The sequence below is a fragment of the Cydia amplana genome, chromosome 6, assembly GCF_948474715.1.
Source record: "Cydia amplana chromosome 6, ilCydAmpl1.1, whole genome shotgun sequence".
NCBI classification, from domain to species: domain Eukaryota; kingdom Metazoa; phylum Arthropoda; class Insecta; order Lepidoptera; family Tortricidae; genus Cydia; species Cydia amplana.
The window spans coordinates 18157898-18178173 of NC_086074.1; positions in this window are offsets into that span (position 1 = coordinate 18157898).

Here is a 20276-nt window from a genome sequence, read left to right on the forward strand (position 1 = left end):
TTTCCCAATTTCTAGAAATTGGATACAACAGATTACTTTGGTCGTTACATTCTGTTGTTTACTTTTACAAGTTGTTGTTTCAAACCCAAGTTTCTATTAAAAAGGGAAAGGCCGTTAAATCTCAGGACAAAAGGTTCTGGCTTCTGCGTACTGTGCTCTGCCGTCTCATTATTACGTACTAAGTCCATATGTTTCGTACATACTTAGTACATTTTTCTGTCAAGCAGATATGTACGTGCCTGCGAAAAGCATTAAAGGTCGTACACCTGAAGGTTTGTTGACTCTGCTCCTACGCGGAACTAAATATAGTTTACTACGTACGTGGAATAAGTTTTGATGAGATGTTTACGTGATCATTCGTAATTTGAACTTCTATGATACAAAATACTATGATCGGATCGTATTCCTATTTTCAGACCCATAAAATTCGGAAACGTACTCAAGACTATATCACAAACAAACTCAAATCAATGCCAGAGTTGCAATTACCTACTATACGTTTTTAGTCCAGTAGTTAGCAATGTTCTTGTACGGCCAGGGGCCCGTTTCTCAAAAGCTTGTAACTTGTAATACAAGCGGATGTCACTTTTGACAGCTTTTGTTAGAAAGGGACTTCCACTTGTATTACAAGTAACAAGCTTTTGAGAAACGGCCCCCAGGGCTTTTGAAGTCCAGTGATAAAAGTAAAACAGAGACAACTTTAGTAAAATTAAATGAATCGCACGATTCACACGCCAATTTGGACACATTTAACGCTAGAAAACTTGTCGAATGTCGAATCACCTGATAAGAACGTTCCACTTAAATTGCGTTCAAGAGCAAAAACTGTGCAAAAAGAGATTTAAACGGTTGTGCCTGTAATGTGGATTTAACGCAGCGATAAGATAAACGGAAATATTCACATTGCCATTCCGATAGTGAGAACAACTCCAGCAGAAATTATGAGAAAAACTAAATTTGAGTGACTTGTGGGTCAACTGATATTAACCCGTGAGTTCCCACGTGTGTGACGTCACCATAAGCGTTCTGGCTCAAATTTGAGCCCTTGGGAGCTGGTCGCAATTTCAGTGGCGTTTTGTTAGGCAAGCCTAGCCTGTTATTTTTCAAGGACTTAATGCCAATGTCGTCGGTAAATACTGTTCTTCAGAAGTAAAGGGGAAAACGTTATTCGAGCGAGACATCTTTGCAGATACTACCAATCTTTTTTCATTGACCGCGTATCTATCAAAAAAGGGAACAGTTAGGCCAGTAGACTCTTATAGGTATACATTGCTCGAACAATACACGCGAATTAGTCGCTATTCAAATTTCTAATGAAGGTTATCTTATCAAAATCCTAAACTACACAATTCAGTCCATGACTAGGTACATTGTATACAAGATGATAAGGAAGCGATCATTGAAGATTAAATATTACCCACATTCACTTCTCGTATACAGGTTTTAAGGACTTACGCAATTGTTGTGTTATGTTGTTATGTTGTTGCTTTCACCTCCACCCCTTCGCCTGTCATAGATGTCAAAGAAAGAAAGCGGAGGCGTTGGCAAAGTATTGGCAACTTGAACAGTGAAGGCAGAGAAGCTGGAAAGGTGATAATTGATACCTCTAATTGAAATATAGTTGGATCACGTCTCGTACGTGTAGGATTACCAAGCGTTAGGCTATTTAAGAGATTGGTCCAAAAAAGACTCAGATATAGTTGTTGAATGACTTTCTATTTTTGGAAACTGAAAGAAGATTATTGTATGGACATTAATAAAAAAAGTTTCCGAAATATTCCCTCGTAGAATTTTCGCAAATTTGTATATTCTTTAACGCACAAGGGATCGAATGTTCAGTGTACCTAGTGTACCTACAATCCTACATATAAGATTGTATTGGTGTACGTTATGCCCACCTGGTACCACCTGCTTATGGGCATGAAAAGTCAATGTCAAGTTTAAGGCTTAGATTTACACCTCAAAGTGGTGGTTCTATTGATTAGGAAATATCTGAAATTCCTCTCCAGTGAATTATGGCCACACTACACGCATGTTCGCGACCAGGACGCGTATCGAATCCCAAACGCGTTTGAAATAAGAATGTCCTTGCGCGGCACGAAAGCTAATGTTTAGTGTTTACCGTCTTTTGCAACGATCTACCGCTAAACATATCCACTATAAGTGCTTTTGGAAACCAGTTCTAAAATGTATTTTATGGCCTGGAAAAAAGGGTAAAATTTAAATGTGTTTTCAAAGGCGTGTAAGTTGAAAATGCTGCCAAAAGACAGTCGTAACGGCCGATGCCGTGCGCATACCGTATACGGGGTGTTATGTGGGCGAATGTCTGTTTATTTACGTGTTATGGCAAAACGGTTTGTATAACAGGTTAGGAATCACGTGGCATGTTCCAACGTGTCAAACAGAGCCTTTTAATGCGACCAAGTTTATTGCGCAATATTGCATGGTTAGCAACTTAGCAGTAAAGACAGTCAAACACTCTCTGTACTATGAACATACAGTTTCGCCCTCGATCCAACAGCGATTTCCAGGGTAGGCCAGACAACATTGATAAAATATTTCATTTTTAAAATAAAAATTGCTTAAATCATTAAGAAAATTATGACAGCGCTGAGTTAAAATAAAACCTGTCTATATATACAACCATCGAAGCCGGTATATTGCAATTCATAAATCTTTTACCAAAACATCACTAAAATTGATTCGTCCGTTTGGGAGCTACGATGCAACAAACCTATAACACCGAGAGGTTTTCGGAGTTAAAAATACTTCAAGATATATTATTTTCCTTTAAGTTCGCGATACCCTTTTCGGACAGTGACACAGTTACCTCGTTAAGCTGAATGTCTTCAAAAACTTACTTTTCGTTTCGTCTCACGTACCGTGCTAAATGAGCTGAACTATATCCCATTCGTGAATGATTCATTCGTTCACGCTAGGTTGAATAATTGAACTTAACTTTTTTATGGGATTTTTCTACAGACCAAAAAGACATTAGTAGGTTAAGAAAGTTTAAGATCATCATGAAAATTGTTGTCATATTGCTACAAGCGTGCGTTTATGATTCGTTCGACAACCTACTGAGTAGATTATCCATTATTTATTTTAAGTACCTATCCATTATTTTGTTTGCTTAGTAAGTATTAGTACCTACATTTAGGTAGTACATTACCTATTTGTCATTATGTTTTATTTAGTTATGGGTTAGTACTAATTTACCTGTTTCTAATTGAAGGACAGCATGGTCTATGTTTTACACAACGGCAACTTTAGTTTAAATTTTTTGGTTTATTGTGTAGGGAACAAATTAAAGGTAGAACAAGTTTTAGTCCACTGATCCGCAAAGAAAGATAGGATTGGCAATTACTCCACCGACAAGAGCTAAGCTCTTAAGTTATGATGATGATTAACTACCAAGCTAAGTGGACTTTGAATTTTTGGTGATTAAAGAATATCATACCTGTAGTCCAATAAAAAAGGAAAGTTAATACATACACTTCACGCATCCGTGCGCATACACACACACACACACACACACACACACACACACACACACACACACACATATATACACACAAGTGGTTCATAGATATCTAGCTTAGATATCTCTTTTCTGTTTAAGTTACATGTTACGCTAATTTAAATGTAATTTTAATCTTAAGTTCTAATTCTATTTTTGTTTCTTTCAACCGTTACTCTGTTATTGTACTTAGTAAACCAGTAAGGAAGAGCGGTGTCTCTTGACACAGGTATCTTGTATGCTTAAAAAGAGACACCAACCTGCGTATTGTTAAGCTACTATGTTACTGAATAAATCATTTTTTTTTTAATACTAATATAATATATTACTGTCAACCAGGATATACTTAAGCGTAATTATAACAAGATTGAAAGACTTGGTTTATGATGATTACGCTTTAATTTATTTTTGATGTGGACAGTTAATATAATACCGGTTTGGTTTCCGCATTGCCTAATTCTGCAAGTCTCATCTCTGTTTGTGAAACCAATGCCATTGCTATGACTATTTCGACCATTTTTAGTATAAAGTTTTTACTTTGAGCCTACATTACTTATAGTTTATACAAATCCACGACTTAAATTCGTCATCAGCCATATTATGAACTGCTGAAATGGAATGGGCTATGAAAACCGTTTGCGCTAAGTTTTTTATTTATGTGGCAATCTTTAGACATTTCTACCAGCTTCACGCTTCACGTGTCAATATAAAAAAAATACAGAGGAGTAACGATTTAATGACCATTGGCGAATTCAGATCTGGGCTGAAAAAACAATGGTTAATTGATTTCCATATTGATTAGAAGATTACTATTTATTGCGCTTTGTTTATTGTAACGACTTGTCAAGTTGTCAGTCACTTGGCTTGGTCCGTCTACCACATCGATAAAAAAAATGCTTGTAGACATCACTACCCTGCCCAGCACACGAAAATAAAAATGTGTGTAAGTATTTGACTACTTTGGCCGTCACTGTCTTGTCTGATTTTGGCCGAGTGGAATGAAATTATTTGGTTATTTTAGGTCGTCCGTCTATCACACCCATAAATGGCCTCGAGACCCTATTCTACCCAACACAACATTCCTCCAAGCAAAGCAAACATAGCAATACTTCAAGACATGTCTGATATAGGGTGACTGCTAGATATTGGCCACTACATAGTAATTGGCCACTCTTAACCATAAGGCTTCAATTGGCTTGTTTCTTTCTGATTTGTTAGGACTGGCCAATAACTATGTAGTGGCCAGTCACCCTACACTACGCAACCTCTGCTCGACCTTCAGCGGAGTAGGCCTAAATCTAGCCCAAGGCACAGTAAACCGGATTAATTGTCAAGCAACCGGCGTGTCCCACTGTCATTGCCACCAGTCGTGTTATGGTTATGACAACCATGGGACTTTATCTTGTTTGACTTGTTCCAAATCTAGCCACTAATTTTGTTTTGAGGTATTATGAATGCAGTTTTACATGCATTTGATATGCTGGTCAAATTTAATAACTAATAATAGCCCTCCTAACCCATATATTCCCAGAATTAGATTTTGGTCTGAACTTCTTGACGTTGTAACGTCGCTCTAACGGCTCTCTCTCTCTTACTCATTTCAATGAGGTTTTTCGGATGGATCGAAAACGATCTAATGGAATACCTAACAGTATATATATGGTTTAGATGTCATGCTCCACTCACAAAAATGTATTCTTCCGCTCTTTTCAAAGACGGGCATTGGTTTTCATCGACACAATTTTGGAAACCCACGTACTTTAGTTTGATTTACCACGGCGCCAACCGTTGAACTCTATTGACCCGCATCGGCGGAAGCAACTAACCATCTAATCGAGGTTATACTTAAATGGCCTGTCATCTCATCAGAGTAGGTTGCTGCATCATTTGACCACTGCCCAGTCATATACTGTAACAACTATTCGATGATTCAAACTGGGGCGCGAACTCGAGTTTACAAACATTATCTCAAAGGGGTCTACCGCGGTATTCGATTTTCGATGCTAACTGTAAGTCCCCTTAGTCGTTATATCGAATGTTAAGAACTGATTTTGCATGTGCTGCTTTGCTAACGGTACGACACCGTGAGTTTGACCTTGATGCATTAAACCTGTGAACGCCTCCGTGTTGGGGTTCAGTAACACGACAATAACAATGCTTTATAATCATGATTATACAAAATGACCATTGGGAACTTCTTGAATTCCTGTGACTGTTTGAGGTAAAAAAAAACAATTAGATAGAAAGTATATACTATATAATATAGTGCTTTGTCGCTTGTGACTAACTATAACGGCGACCGATACGTACGGACGACAACGATAAAGTACACGAGTAAAGGCGCCCATTCATTTTTCGTCCTACGAGAGTAGCTATAGAGCTACGCATTCCATGATTTGAAGATGGTATACAAAATCATCATCAAAGTTTGTAGAGTCACGCTTTACCGCTCACCAAAATGTCCAAAATCCCGTAAAACCTACGGACGTTGTGTTGACTCGAGATACTTCATATCGTGGTTGCGTCATACGTGTGGAAAATAATTATTTGATGCTCAGTTGAGGTAAATACGGTTTAGTCTTTGACGCAGGTATTTAGTGGGTATTATGTATTTTGAATGGTTGCGATCAATGAAACAATAGGCTTTATGGAATTACCGTAAATTATTTGTAATAAGGTAATATTGGAGCCTAAATAATAGGTACATTTAGCTATGCAGTGTTTGCACACATTTATTTTCAACATTATAATTAAATACATATACATTACATACATACTATGTATTACATAGAGGTCGATCTAAGCTGTGGTGATAAATATGTTCAACACTTACTTAAGGTATGATAATACTAATACACTTATTCTGTGCTTAAGGTAAGGGAGACTCTGGAGGGACGTTACAAATCTGTTGTTTTATTTGATATTTTATATTAAATACGAGTATCCAAAGAACCATAAACAAAGAAATAAAATATTGCTTGGTTCCATGATAATTTATATTTTGGAGACTTAAAGTTTGTATCTCCATTCAAAATTAGAAGTTTCCGAAAATTTCCCTTGCATATTTTTAAAAAGCGGCCAAGTGCGAGTCGGATTCGCCCATGAAGGGTTCCGTATTTAGGCGATTTAACACGTATAAAAAAAAAACTACTTACTAGATCTCGTTCAAACCAATTTTCGGTGGAAGTTTACATGGTAATGTACATCATATATTTTTTTTTAGTTTTATCATTCTCTTATTTTAGAAGTTACAGGGGGGGGGGACACACATTTTACCACTTTGGAAGTGTCTCTCGCTCAAACTATTCAGTTTAGAAAAAAATGATATTAGAAACCTCAATATCATTTTTGAAGACCTATCCATAGATGATACCCCACACGTATGGGTTTGATGAAAAAAAAATTTTTGGGTTTCAGTTCGAAGTATGAGGAACCCCAAAAATTTATTGTTTTTTTTCTATTTTTGTGTGAAAATCTTAAGGCGACGGCAGAGGTGGGTAAATTTTCAGATTCTGTCAATTTACCCCATTTCACACACAAGCGCACTTCACGCAAACTACCTCACTTTACTGGGACAGGTCATTGACCCATCAAGTTTTTTTTAAGATAGCGTTTTGAGTTTAGTGGCCTCCTTTTAGGAAAAGCGTTCCATTGAAAGAAGAAAGAGAAACAATACATTTAATCTTGCTTTCCTTGTCTGTTCATGTCACACGTGACGTATTTAAATTCTAATAATTCATTTGGTTGTTGACAATTTTCTACATTATGGCTTTGTCGAGATACGCGTTTTCTAAAGTTAAACCGAATAAAACCAGATGTCATTAAGTCAGATGTAAAATTTTATTTACTACTCTATACGACTTTTCATAAGGCGCAAAATCAATTCAATGAGAATTTAAATAAATAAAGTTCCTGCAGAGTGCAAAATTTCAATAAGGCGGACAAAATAAAATTTGAAAATATATGGAAACAGTGTTGGCTAATGTACCCCTAATATCTTTACCGATTTGCTTTTATGTGGTATGCCTTTTGTTTCGCTATTAAATTAATAAAATGAAAATAAAAAATATAATGTAGGTGTTGATAGTTACTTACGGCGGCAGGAGCGGCAATGAACTCCGTGCAGAGTAGAACGTTAGGTGCGTTGGGATAAGTGCATATATCTACTTATAATTCTTTGGCTGGTTGGTAACCCTGTATCTTTTATTTTTTGTTGTACTGTTATTAGGTTAAGGAAGTTTTAGGGAGTGAAAAAAAAACATTTTTCGATTTATGCGCTCGCGTGATTGCCGATCGATTATAATTAGACAAAAGAACTTGTTTTTCACGCATCGAATGTAGATCCCTATGACACTTCCTCCAAGTCTCCTCCAATAATGTACCTTATTTTAATTACAATGTACCTACCTTAAATGTTACATTTAAAAAAAAATGTGTGCTATACATACTTCAAAAAAATCGCTGGAGGCCTAGGAACCACTGGTAGCCTAGCGGTAAGCGGCGCTTTTCGGTGAAGGAAAACATCGTGAGAAAACCGGACTAATCCTAATAAGAGCCTAGTTTACCCTCTGTAGGTTGGAAGATCAGATGGCAGTCGCTTTCATAAAAACTAGTGCCTGGTGATGATGTGACACATACTTCCAAAAAATTCTGCAAATATTTTACGTGACAACTGCTTATAAGTAAATATTATGTCGGTACACTTATAAAGTATAAAGTATAAAATATCTTATAGGTACATAATATAAAAACCGATCATGTACCTACGAGTAGGATTCACTATGGGTTCCACAGTTACACATTTTTATTGCATATGTTTTGTTTAAGACCAACTCACCTATAGGACATAGGTCTTCCATTAATCTTTTGGCGTTGAACTATTTTTTGTATACGTAATACAATTCTGAGATAGGTTATGGTACATTTTTGCTTACCTACTTCTAATTATGTATTATATCTGATATGTCACATGATACCAAAATCGCCGCAAAGTTAAAAAAAGTTCATTTATTTACGTTAGTACATCTTCGGATCACCGACTTAATTACTACTTCCTTACTTGACATATGTGTACCAAATTTCAATTGAACTAGTCCAGTAGTTACGGTGAAAATTGGCTTTAACAAAATGGCAGACACACGAGTGATCTTATAAGGGATATTTTTTTCCTTGAGTGAACGGTATGCACTTATCCCAATGCACCTCACGTTTCACGCGGCGCGGCGTAATCTGGCCCCTATTTCACCACGGTGACAGGTACGACAATTATAAAACAGCACTGTTATTGACGCTATATGCATCCATGGACTACAGTTACCGCTTACCATCGGGCGGGTCGAATTCGTGTATGCCACCGTCATTGTATTATTTAAAAAAACTTTATTTTATCGGATAAAACAGACATTTCTCTTGCGAAAAGATCTTGTGACAATTGTCACAAGATTTTTCAAAGAGTTTTCAGTAAGTCTTGACAGGAAATGAGTTCTGTGTCGCAATTTCGTGACAATTGTCGTGTTTCTAGTGACAATTGCCACAAAATAAGATTTTTTTAGTGGCAATATAATGGAGTTTATTTATTTATTAAAATGTTGGTGGCAAACAAGCACATCGCCCGTCCGATGGTAAGCGGTTACCGTAGCCTTTGGAGGCCTGTGACGTCAGCAACAGTGATGTCGACAATTGTCGCATCTGTCACCGTGGTCGTGGTGAAATAGGGGCCAGTAAGTACCTAATAATCACAATGGTCTTAAGTGTCACAGACCCTACTGGCGCTTAAGTCCTTTATGTCAATTTCTGCCTATTTTAATATGATAGTTATTTAAGTTTTATTTTAAGTTAACTTTAGCTATAAGTTTTAAATTGTTAAGATGTACTAACAAAATATGGACCATGTGTGTCTGTTGTCAAATGTTGATCAGAATCAGTTGAGAAATGTGATTTGCAAAGGAGAAGAATTCGGATATACGAAAGCATTTTTGCCCAAGTTGAAACGGAGACCTTCGCTAACGCTCGGTCAATGATGGTTTAGGTATAGCCAGCTGCAGAGGAAAGGTATATACCACCCCTGGATACCTACACTCATCTTTGCAAGGGTGGTACCTTTTCTCTGCAGCTGACTGTACACCTATAAAAATGGTTGTCCCTGCTGCAATTTTATACCGGTACCGTACTTTATATTTCAACCGGTATAGTTTTAACTTCAAAACGAACCGGTATTTGATAAATAATAACGGTACCATACCGCTTACACCGTAAAGAAAGCATGTCTCTGCTTTGCACAATTATTGTGTGGACAAAATTCTTATAATAACCGAAACATACCTACATACCTACGCACATAATGTTATTGAAATAAAACATTGTTTTTTATAGTAAATTTATATAATACTCGATATATACACATAACAATAACCAGGCCGCTGCGGATTGGCCTGTAAGCTTCATCTCGGTCTCCAAATCCGCAAAAACTAGTTAGTACTAAATGCTGGTCTTGCCGTTGTTCTTGATTCTTGAAGATTATCAGAACAGCACGTAATCGCATACATATAGACGGAACGAACGGCAACAAAGTAGGTGCAGACACTGTAAGACTTTCAGGTATTAAACGAATTACGCTTCGTATTAATAGGTAAGTAATATTTAAATGAATATATAATTCTCTAACGTAAATACAAGATTACAATTGACATCAAAAGTCATTGACGTACAGAAGTCATATACATTTTTTTAAATGACGCAAAATTGATACCAGCGTAATGAAAATCAATCCCAATCAGTAAAACGAGTCTTTAAACTTTTTTTCATTTTAAGCGGGTTTTGAAGGAACACGTTACTTAAATTCGATTTTAATCGTATTGTTTCAGGATAGTTTACTGCTGTTTTCGATCGTTACGACCTGTAATTAACAACAAATCAAATTTTAATTATATTTATTTACCCTATTTTTTGAAATACAATTTATCTACTGGTATACATTTTCGTATGCGTATATGATGAAATGTCCAGAAATGTCTATAATAATGTCAAAAACATAGAATTAATATGACTAGAACAACTGTCAATCTTCAAAAGTGCGACCAAAAATGAAATGCAAGTGTGTGCGTAAATTGTCTATGTGAGATCAAAAATAGTGATGACATGATACAACATATTAATAATCTGTCGATGTTTGATTGCTTTATCGACTACTTTTTCAAATGTGTTATTTTAAACGTTAAAATTCTACGACATTATGACGTATAAATAACACTTGCACTGCGTGTGCTATCAAAATCGTTGCAGACTTATCTTAATGTAACTCTTACTGTGTTGGAAAGTGAAGTTTAAATTTACCGCTAAACATGAGCACCTTCAAAAAGGTATAACAATCGTTATTATTGGAAGTCGGTTATAAAAGCTAATATCTTAATGATGTCTTGTGAAGAAATAATTACATAGCTATTAATATACCGACAAGTTATCGATACACTGTCATATGAACATTTTGTCAAGCCCTAGCGTAAAGTAACAGGTTATGTTTTTACACAAAATATTTTAAATTATAGACTAATATGATAAAATATTAGCACAAAAAGGAAGAAAAACTTATAATGAACTTAATATACCGGCTTCTTACACTTTTTACGCTGTTAATTTGACAAAATATCGTTATGAAAATTTCGCTCGGAATATCATAAATCCTCTGAAATGAGTATTTGCTTGGATTATTTGGCACTGTAACACTGAAATCCGGCACACTACAAGACACCATCTTCACTGAATTACTTTATTTAATACTTTTCGTCCTAATCCGTGTATATTTTTCAATTTGAAAATTACCGTGATACGCTCTTGGCCGTCCGCGGCCGTCGTCAAAGTCAAAATTGGTTACGTTTTCTCATTGGTAGTCTGACTTTTTCGCACTCATGGGATGTTCATATACGTGATGGCTTCCCTTTCGCACACTTAAGCTGTCTGTCAAGCGCGAGCGGGAATTGTATGTCTGTGGTCAAAAACGAGCTACGACGACGTACACGTCTGCTTCCATGCAAGGCCAACGGCCATCTGACTCGAAGAAGAATTTTGAGTGATGTCGTCAATGTATGGAAATTGTACGAAAGTTTACATTTGGGATTGAATTTCTGTGTTGTATTTGTGAGTAAAAATATAAGTAGATAATAATTTGCTAGTTTAGTTATCTAGCTTTCAAAATCACACAACAACTCAATTACTGTCAAAGACAAAACTGTAATGCGTGTTGCTCAAACGGAACTCCATATTTTGATTTTTGGATACTTTTAGTGTCGATTTGTAGAGAATTACAGCAAATAAAAAATATTATGGCGTGAAGAGCCGGTACACGGCTTCTTCGTGAACAAATTGACGTATAATTTAATGCAGTTATTAAACATTTCTTGAACAAATTGATTGCACAAAGTGAGCTCTAAATCGAAAACGTCATATACCGTCCCCTTAATGCGGTTCACAGAATACATCTACTTACCAAGTTTCAACAGTATAGTTCTTATAGTTTCGGAGAAAAGTGGCTGTGACATACGGACGGACAGACAGACGGACAGACAGACAGACAGACAGACAGACAGACATGACGAATCTATAAGGGTTCCGTTTTTTGCCATTTGGCTACGGAACCCTAAAAATGTTGATTAATTTTCTAGCGCCACTTCAGTAGGTTCGACAGTGGGAACTATTATAATCTGTGGGTTTTCATTTTCAACCTCATTGGTGCGAGCCAAAAGCACTGCAAACTTGACAAATCAACATCAGATGTTTAAATTTGGAATGCCTCTGTGCGTTGCGTACACGCAGTTTTCCTCATGAAACCTGTTCGTAGATCGTTGACATTTGGGCAAGTTGCGGCCTTCGGCTTCGGCTAACCAGGAATTATTCATCATCGCAGTCATACATAAATTGTAGGACAAATAAATATCACGTCTTATTTAATTCTATTAAAGACTGTTTCTGTTGTTCAATATCTCCATCTTAATAATCGTAAGCTTTTTATGGGCGATGACCAGGGAGCAAGAGTAGAGCGTTTTGTCTTACAGTTGTATATAAACCGGTTATTCTCTAAGTATCACTATTTAATTTAAAAAAAATTGAGCAAGGGTTGTGACTCAATGACCCACCGTAGGTAAATTTATTTTTGGCACCTAACAATTATATTATTTTATATCTATCTATAGTGTCTGAGCTAATAGCATGTGATTAGTTCTTGTCGAAGAAACACGCAGAAATAAAAATAAAAACAGTTATTTGTTTCGTTTTTCCGTGTTTCTAGATAACAATTCGTAGCTTTATCTGTACATCTGTAGGTATGTACCTACTTTATTATCTATCTAATACCTTTAAACGAGCAATTCTTGTTTATTTATTTAATCGGCGATCGGGCGGGGCGAAAAATCGATCTAGCTAGGTCTTATCTCTGGGAAAACGCGCATTTTCGAGTTTTTATATGTTTTCCGAGCGAAGCTCGGTAACCCAGATATTATGTACTTATACACTACTGACACACTGTAGATATGTAACCAAACGCTAAATGGGCTCAGTACCTTCACGTTACCTATTGTCAAAATCGTGTCTTCCAAATTAGTGCTTAGTTAGAAATTATGTTAATTTCTCTACACCAGCCTTCAGCTCTTGCAAATTAGTTTTCAAATTAGTAACACTACGCACCCAGTTAAATTAATACTATCGTGAATCATACTAACACTATTTTGTTACTACTACCACAACCTACCTACACTACTACCAAATGTAGTTCATTGAGGGGACATGCACTAATTACAATAAGAATACCTAAATCTTTGTAGGCTGGAAATCCATATCCTACGTGATGGAAATAGGATCAACAGGGGTCCTACCGCGAAACACGAAATTCGCAATTCGCGGGGAACTTTCTCTTTTACTCCAAAGTAGGCGTAATTAGAGTGACAGAGAAAGATGGCCGCAATTTGCGAACTTCGATTTTCGCGGTCATAGCCCTGTACATATGTCATAATTTACATAATTGTTAGACATTAGAGAGACATAAATATCTCTTATTGTTAAGCTATTAGAGAATCCTTTTGATGCACTCAGCATAGTCTGATGCTTTACTTTTGGTACCTACAGGAATTAAGAAACTCTTAATTATTAAAGTTGGTTAAAAATACTACTTACAAGCAAAACTACTATATTTCCGGCCATGCTATCTTTTGTTCACTTTGCTCTACTTATCGAATTCTCACTTTCAACTTTAGATACTGTTCTTATTGGCTTCTCACTTTCATTTCCATCGACTAAGTGAGACAAATACTGGTAGACCAGTTCTTTTGTTTATTAATGAAGGACTTGGTTCTCATCCAGTGCAGCTTTCAGGTTCACTTTCTGCCGGTGCTTTCCAATGTGTTGGGAATGCGATATCGTTACAGGTTGTAGATAATATGACTTGTATTAGAAGTTTCTTGTTAACGACGTGGGGAAACTGATTTATATAGAGCTTTACACGTTCGTATCAGTAACTGTAGTAAATCCTGTAGTAAATATGTCAGATGTTTAATAGTACTTGATTATAATTATATTAGCTTTTACAAGCCTCTATATTAACAATTGAAATCCTAAAATCACCCAGATATTATGTACTTATACACTACTGACACACTGTAGATATGTAACCAAACGCTAAATGGGCTCAGTACCTTCACGTTACCTATTGTCAAAATCGTGTCTTCCAAATTAGTGCTTAGTTAGAAATTATGTTAATTTCTCTACACCAGCCTTCAGCTCTTGCAAATTAGTTTTCAAATTAGTAACACTACGCACCCAGTTAAATTAAAACTATCGTGAATCATACTAACACTATTTTGTTACTACTACCACAACCTACCTACACTACTACCAAATGTAGTTCATTGAGAGGACATGCACTAATTACAATAAGAATACCTAAATCTTTGTAGGCTGGAAATCCATATCCTAACGTGATGGAAATAGGATCAACAGGGGGCCTACCGCGAAACCCGAAATTCTCAAATCGCGGGGATCTTTCTCTTTTACTCCAAAGAAGGCGTAATTAGAGTGACAGAGAAAGATGCCCGCAATTTGCGAACTTCGATTTTCGCGGTCATAGCCCTGTACATATGTCATAATTTACATAATTGTTAGATATATAGAGAGACATAAATATCTCTTATTGTTAAGCTATTAGAGAATCCTTTTGATGCACTCAGCATAGTCTGATCTTTACTTTTGGTACCTACAGGAATTAAGAACCTCTTAATTTTTAAAGTTGGTTAAAAATACTACTTACAAGCAAAACTACTATATTTCCGACCATGCTATCTTTTGTTCACTTTGCTCTACTTATCGAATTCTCACTTTCATTTCCATCGACTAAGTGAGACAAATACTGGTAGACCAGTTCTTTTGTTTATTAATGAAGAACTTGGTTCTCATCCAGTGCAGCTTTCAGGTTCACTTTCTGCCGGTGCTTTCCAATGTGTTGGGAATGCGATATCGTTACAGGTTGTAGATAATATGACTTGTATTAGAAGTTTCTTGTTAACGACGTGGTAAAACTGATTTATATAGAGCTTTACAACGTTCGTATCAGTAACTGTAGTAAATCCTGTAGTAAATATGTCAGATGTTTAATAGTACTTGATTATAATTATATTAGCTTTTACAAGCCACTATATTAACAATTGAAATCCTAAAAGCTATATTTTTAATAGTTCTTAAGTCATGTAGTCTTTGGTCAAACATAATCCAAAATCATAAATACCTCCTTTTGTTTTGTCGTAGTCGGGTAAAAAAATTGCACTATGTTTTACTTAACCGTATGCTGGTATTAAGATTATAGAGGTTGGATTTGTCAAATTGTCGAAGTATTTAGTGTCTGTGCAAAGAAGAATTAAATCTGAATAAAGTACTGAAGATTTGACAGAAAATTTGTATTCTCCTAACCTAAGGACACGTTATTTGCCGATGATCTAAATGTACAGCATTCAAAGTATTCCAACTCATTCAAAGAACTGTTTGAAATGCCGGGTAATAAATTACTTATATCAACACTTTTACTCACAATTGAGAATCGTTTTAGTTAATAGAAAAAGAAAATTGCCTCAATCAAATGACTTCTATCAGTCGGAACTTCGGAATGTAATGCCTCACGCCGCTCCACCTATATGAAATGAAATCATTATCCCAATCATCTTTTCATCTCGGGTGTCACTCAACTAATCAACTTATTCTACTTACCACATTCCCACGTTATTGCAGCATCGCTTACATCATCTCATTGTTTTACCTGTATCGCCGAAATGAGATAACATTTCATTTGTCACGACTGAGAACTTTCCATGTTTAATAGATTTTTGTTATAACAAAATGCGGCGTAATGCTGGCTATTGTACTGTCTATTTGTTATCAAATTACATATCGTTTTTGTCTGTTTAGATAATGCCACTGTACATTATATAGGAGTGATATAAGTTATTCATAAGCTAATCCTCTGCAAAAAGTATACCTTCATTATTGCAAAAAGTATATCCTCTGCAAAAAGTATATCTTCAGATTTGCGGGCAAACCCTTTTAGTTTACATAGCGATTGCTAGGAGTCAACTTCAACACTGAGCAGACAAAATTACTTACTATATTCCGTTGGCTCAGTGATCCAAAATGAGACTTGGCCTGGCCTCCGACACAAAACCGCGCCACTTTTCTCGAACCTGCGCTATTTCTCGCCAATTGCTGAGTCGGAGTTCGCGCATACCCGCCTCCTTGTTGCTCCTGTGATCTGATACATCCGACAGGACGTTCTCCGGCTAGGCGGCCCATAAAGGTACTACGCTCTTTTCACGTTCCGATCTTCTTCCATCCTCTCAAGATGGCCTAGCCTGGACAGATAAACTCCTAAAACTTTGACGATGTCTCGTTCAGTTAGCTGCACAAGTTGCACAACTGGTTGCCCAGTCATTTTCGCGATACGAGCTGTACACATACCTTGAGTCACTGACAGTGTCAAAACTGACATATATACGCTAACGTCTACGTAATTACTTTCTATACATCTCGCTCGCACTAATATGCGAGTACACGAGCGAGATGCATCGAAAATAAGTTACGTTCTCGATAGCGTTTAATGTCAGTGCCAAACTGGTGGTAGCCACATGCACTGGAAGCACTGATATTGTATTAAGTTTTTATAATTCCAAATTACATATTGAATTGAAACAAACGCACTTTATTTCCGGAGTACACACGCGTTTTTTCGGTGTGATTTGTTATCAGTAAAAGTATGCCGTCTATTTTGAGAACATTAAATCAGATGATGCATTTCATGCATTAAGATGTAGCTTAAATATATATTACGCTAGACCAGCGAAAGTAGAATTGCAGGTTATGTTGTGAGTTCTCGACAGGCACGGAAACGTAGATTTAAACGATACTAGTGTTACATAATCCAAAATTGATTTATTTAATTCATGCCAATTCGATATGCATTCACGCGTTTCGAGTTTTATTTGATTTTTACAGTGGCCAATGTAAAGGCCTAGGATGGCGTTGCGAGTATCGCGTGATAAAGGCGTTATAACATTAGTCACATTCAGACACTACTTGACAGGAAAAGATAGATGTATCATCTTGTATATTTTACGTGATACACGCGACTTTAAGTAGGTGAACAAATCAAATCTAGAGAATTAGAATTTGTAATCTTTGTAGCCGACGTAGAAAGAAAATCGTTGTACCTAAGCAAACATTAATACATAAGCAAATATTTATAGCATAGGCCTATTATATGTACCTACCTATAGATAGAGCCTATGCCTAATGCAACACATTCTATTGTGCCGTACTTCTAGTTCTAATCAATAAATTTAAGAATTATTTACACGTTTTGGTCACGAATTGCAGTTGCATAATTCAGATAAAAAGACGTCAATTATTAACTTATATACCTACTTACTGCTTTCGGATTCAGAAAAAAAACTTATATGCTTTTAGTGCGTAATCATATTACGTGAATATCTGGTCTTAATTAAATGGATTTTTAAAAATTTTAACTACATAATTGAAAGAAAGTTCCAAATTGAAAACTGCAAAAATGACTCTGGGTCTTAGGAGGTTAGTGCATAGTTCAACATAAGATTGCTTACAGATTTAATATCAGTTTTATCCGAGTGCTGGTTTTAAAGTCCACCAAGACAACGGCGGTTTTATTTGCCTAACTAACTCTAAAAATCGCAATCGCACCTCATACCTCAAATGGCGAAAGTCTCAATACTATTTATATTCCATTTGTCACCCGACTAGACGCAACCATTGTTTGTATTCTGCGCTTTCTCCGTCGAGTGGGTGTCTCAATATATTAGATTGCCCATCGATTTGATTACAGAAGGGCCACCTGTTACCGTACAGCCAGCAGATATATCGGAGCGGCCGAGGTGCTCTAAAATATCTGAACACGCACTGCAGCGCCTTGATAAAAAAGGCGTGTTTATATTTGTGAGCACCTTGCCGCTCCGATATATCTGATAGTGACTGCACATACTAACAGGAACTCTGTGGATCTTATGACTTTTATATACTTACATAAGGGTTACGAATTATCAGTTAACCTCGTAAGGCCCACTGTCCTACCTGTAGCAATAATCACTTCACTGTAATTGAAACTATTTTCAATTATTGGAACAGAGTTGCATTTATTTTGTTTCGTTCGATTTCAAAACAAAAGAAATTCAACCATATTACCTTCAATATTGATTTCAAATTTAAATGCTGTTTTTGTATGGTGGCCCTTAGGAGTTTAGAATGCAGTGTGGATGATGGTACGTAACCTGTTAGGTCAATTTGTTTATGGGTTTTCAATTAGAAGTCGACGTTAAGTCGATTATATCATTTATATAGATAGATTAATTATTCTATAGACTTTGTATACGCTTTCATCACTTGATCGTTAAGTGTCCGAGCTCTGCGAAGTGATGTTACGTGATGGTGTCTGTTTTTGAAACTTCTTTATACTTATAAAAAAAATCATTCTTACACAAATTGACTGAGTCCCACGGTAAGCTCAAGAAGGCTTGTGTTGCGGGGTACCCAGACAACGATAAATATAATATACAAATACTTAAATACATATAGAAAACATCCATGACTCAGGAACAAATATCTGTGCTCGTCACACAAATAAATGCCCTTACCGGGATTCGAACCCTGGACCATCGGCTTCACAAACAGGGTTACTACCCACTAGCCCAGACCGGTCGTCTTATACAACTTACTTATACAATAAAATATATCGTATTCGTATTATTTCTACGACTGTCTGGATTAAAAGACCTCTAGAATCTTTATGTAGTTTTTGTTTAGGTTTACGAATGAGAACTTAATGAAAAGTGCAATAACATAAGCAACAATTATACAGAGACGGGTGGATCAACTATGTACATATGTATTTATTGTTGTCCGGTCAGCCAGGAGACAATGGTAGCAAAGTTTGTTAGAAGACAAATGAAGACATTGTACATTGTACACCACTTTCTTCTGACACGCTTGGTAGACGACTCTCAATGGAAAGGGTTTATAAGTATCACAAAAAAGCGTGTTTGGTGAATTTTTAAAGTGTCCCAGGAGAACGTCACCATGGCAACGAGTGATAAGAAAGGTTGATTCACGTGATGGGTTTAAATGTGATTTTTTTTATAAGTTTTCTAATTTTCTGGTTTAGGATGAATTATGATTTATCATTAATATCATCCGAGTTTCCAAAAGCAACCTCTAATATATTCGAATACTAGTACAGTTAACAATCTTGCTGAGCCAGTTCTTTATTTTATTTTGAGTACATGTCCGTGAAATTGATTTCATTTGTTTATTGCTTGCAATAAGTAATACGACTTACATCATGCAGAGAAAAATCAGAAAGTCGAAATTATACGACATTTGTCAAATTTTTGGTAGATGCGGCGTACTTACATTCGTAAAATTCATCATTGTCAATAAGTGGGCGTTTCTTTATTGTTATGACGACCGGTCTGGCCTAGTGGGTAGAGTGACCTGCCTGTGAAGCCGCGGTTTTGGGTTCGAACCCCAGTAAGGGCATTTATTTGTGTGATGAGCACAGATATTTGTTCCTGAGTCATGGTTGTTTTCTATGTATTTAAGTATTTGTATATTATATCTATCGTTGTCTGAGTACCCACAACACAAGCCTTCTTGAGCTTATTACCGTGGGGCTTAGTCAATATTTATTTATTTTTTAAATTATAAGTGTATGTGTTCTTAGGATTCCTAGAAATGTTGAGTATTCGAATTCAGAATCACGAATAATTCATCCAAATTTTCTCTGCTTTGCCTTAGGTTGACTAGTAGAGAATGCCTTTTGGCATTAAGTTTTCTTTTGTGAAATTAAGGTTAAATAAAAAATAACACCACTGATTTTATTAGAAGAACATAAATGTCCCAAATTTGTTGTGTCCACTAACGCTACTTTCCTATCGGAAGTAGCCTGTAGGTATAAGCATAGAGAAAAAAATACATAGATTGCTCACTCCATACATCAGTTTTAGTACCAAAAAGACTATTAGCATCTAGCATCGAGTAGCGGAACTATCAGTACTGCTACATCTATTGTCAAGTAGCAGTACTGATAGTTCCGCTACTCGATGCTAGATGTAGACACTGAAATGAATAGTCTAACTGATGGAGTGAGCAATGTCTTATTATTTATATTTAAGCAATGTCTTGTCTTATTATTTTTCTCTATGGTATA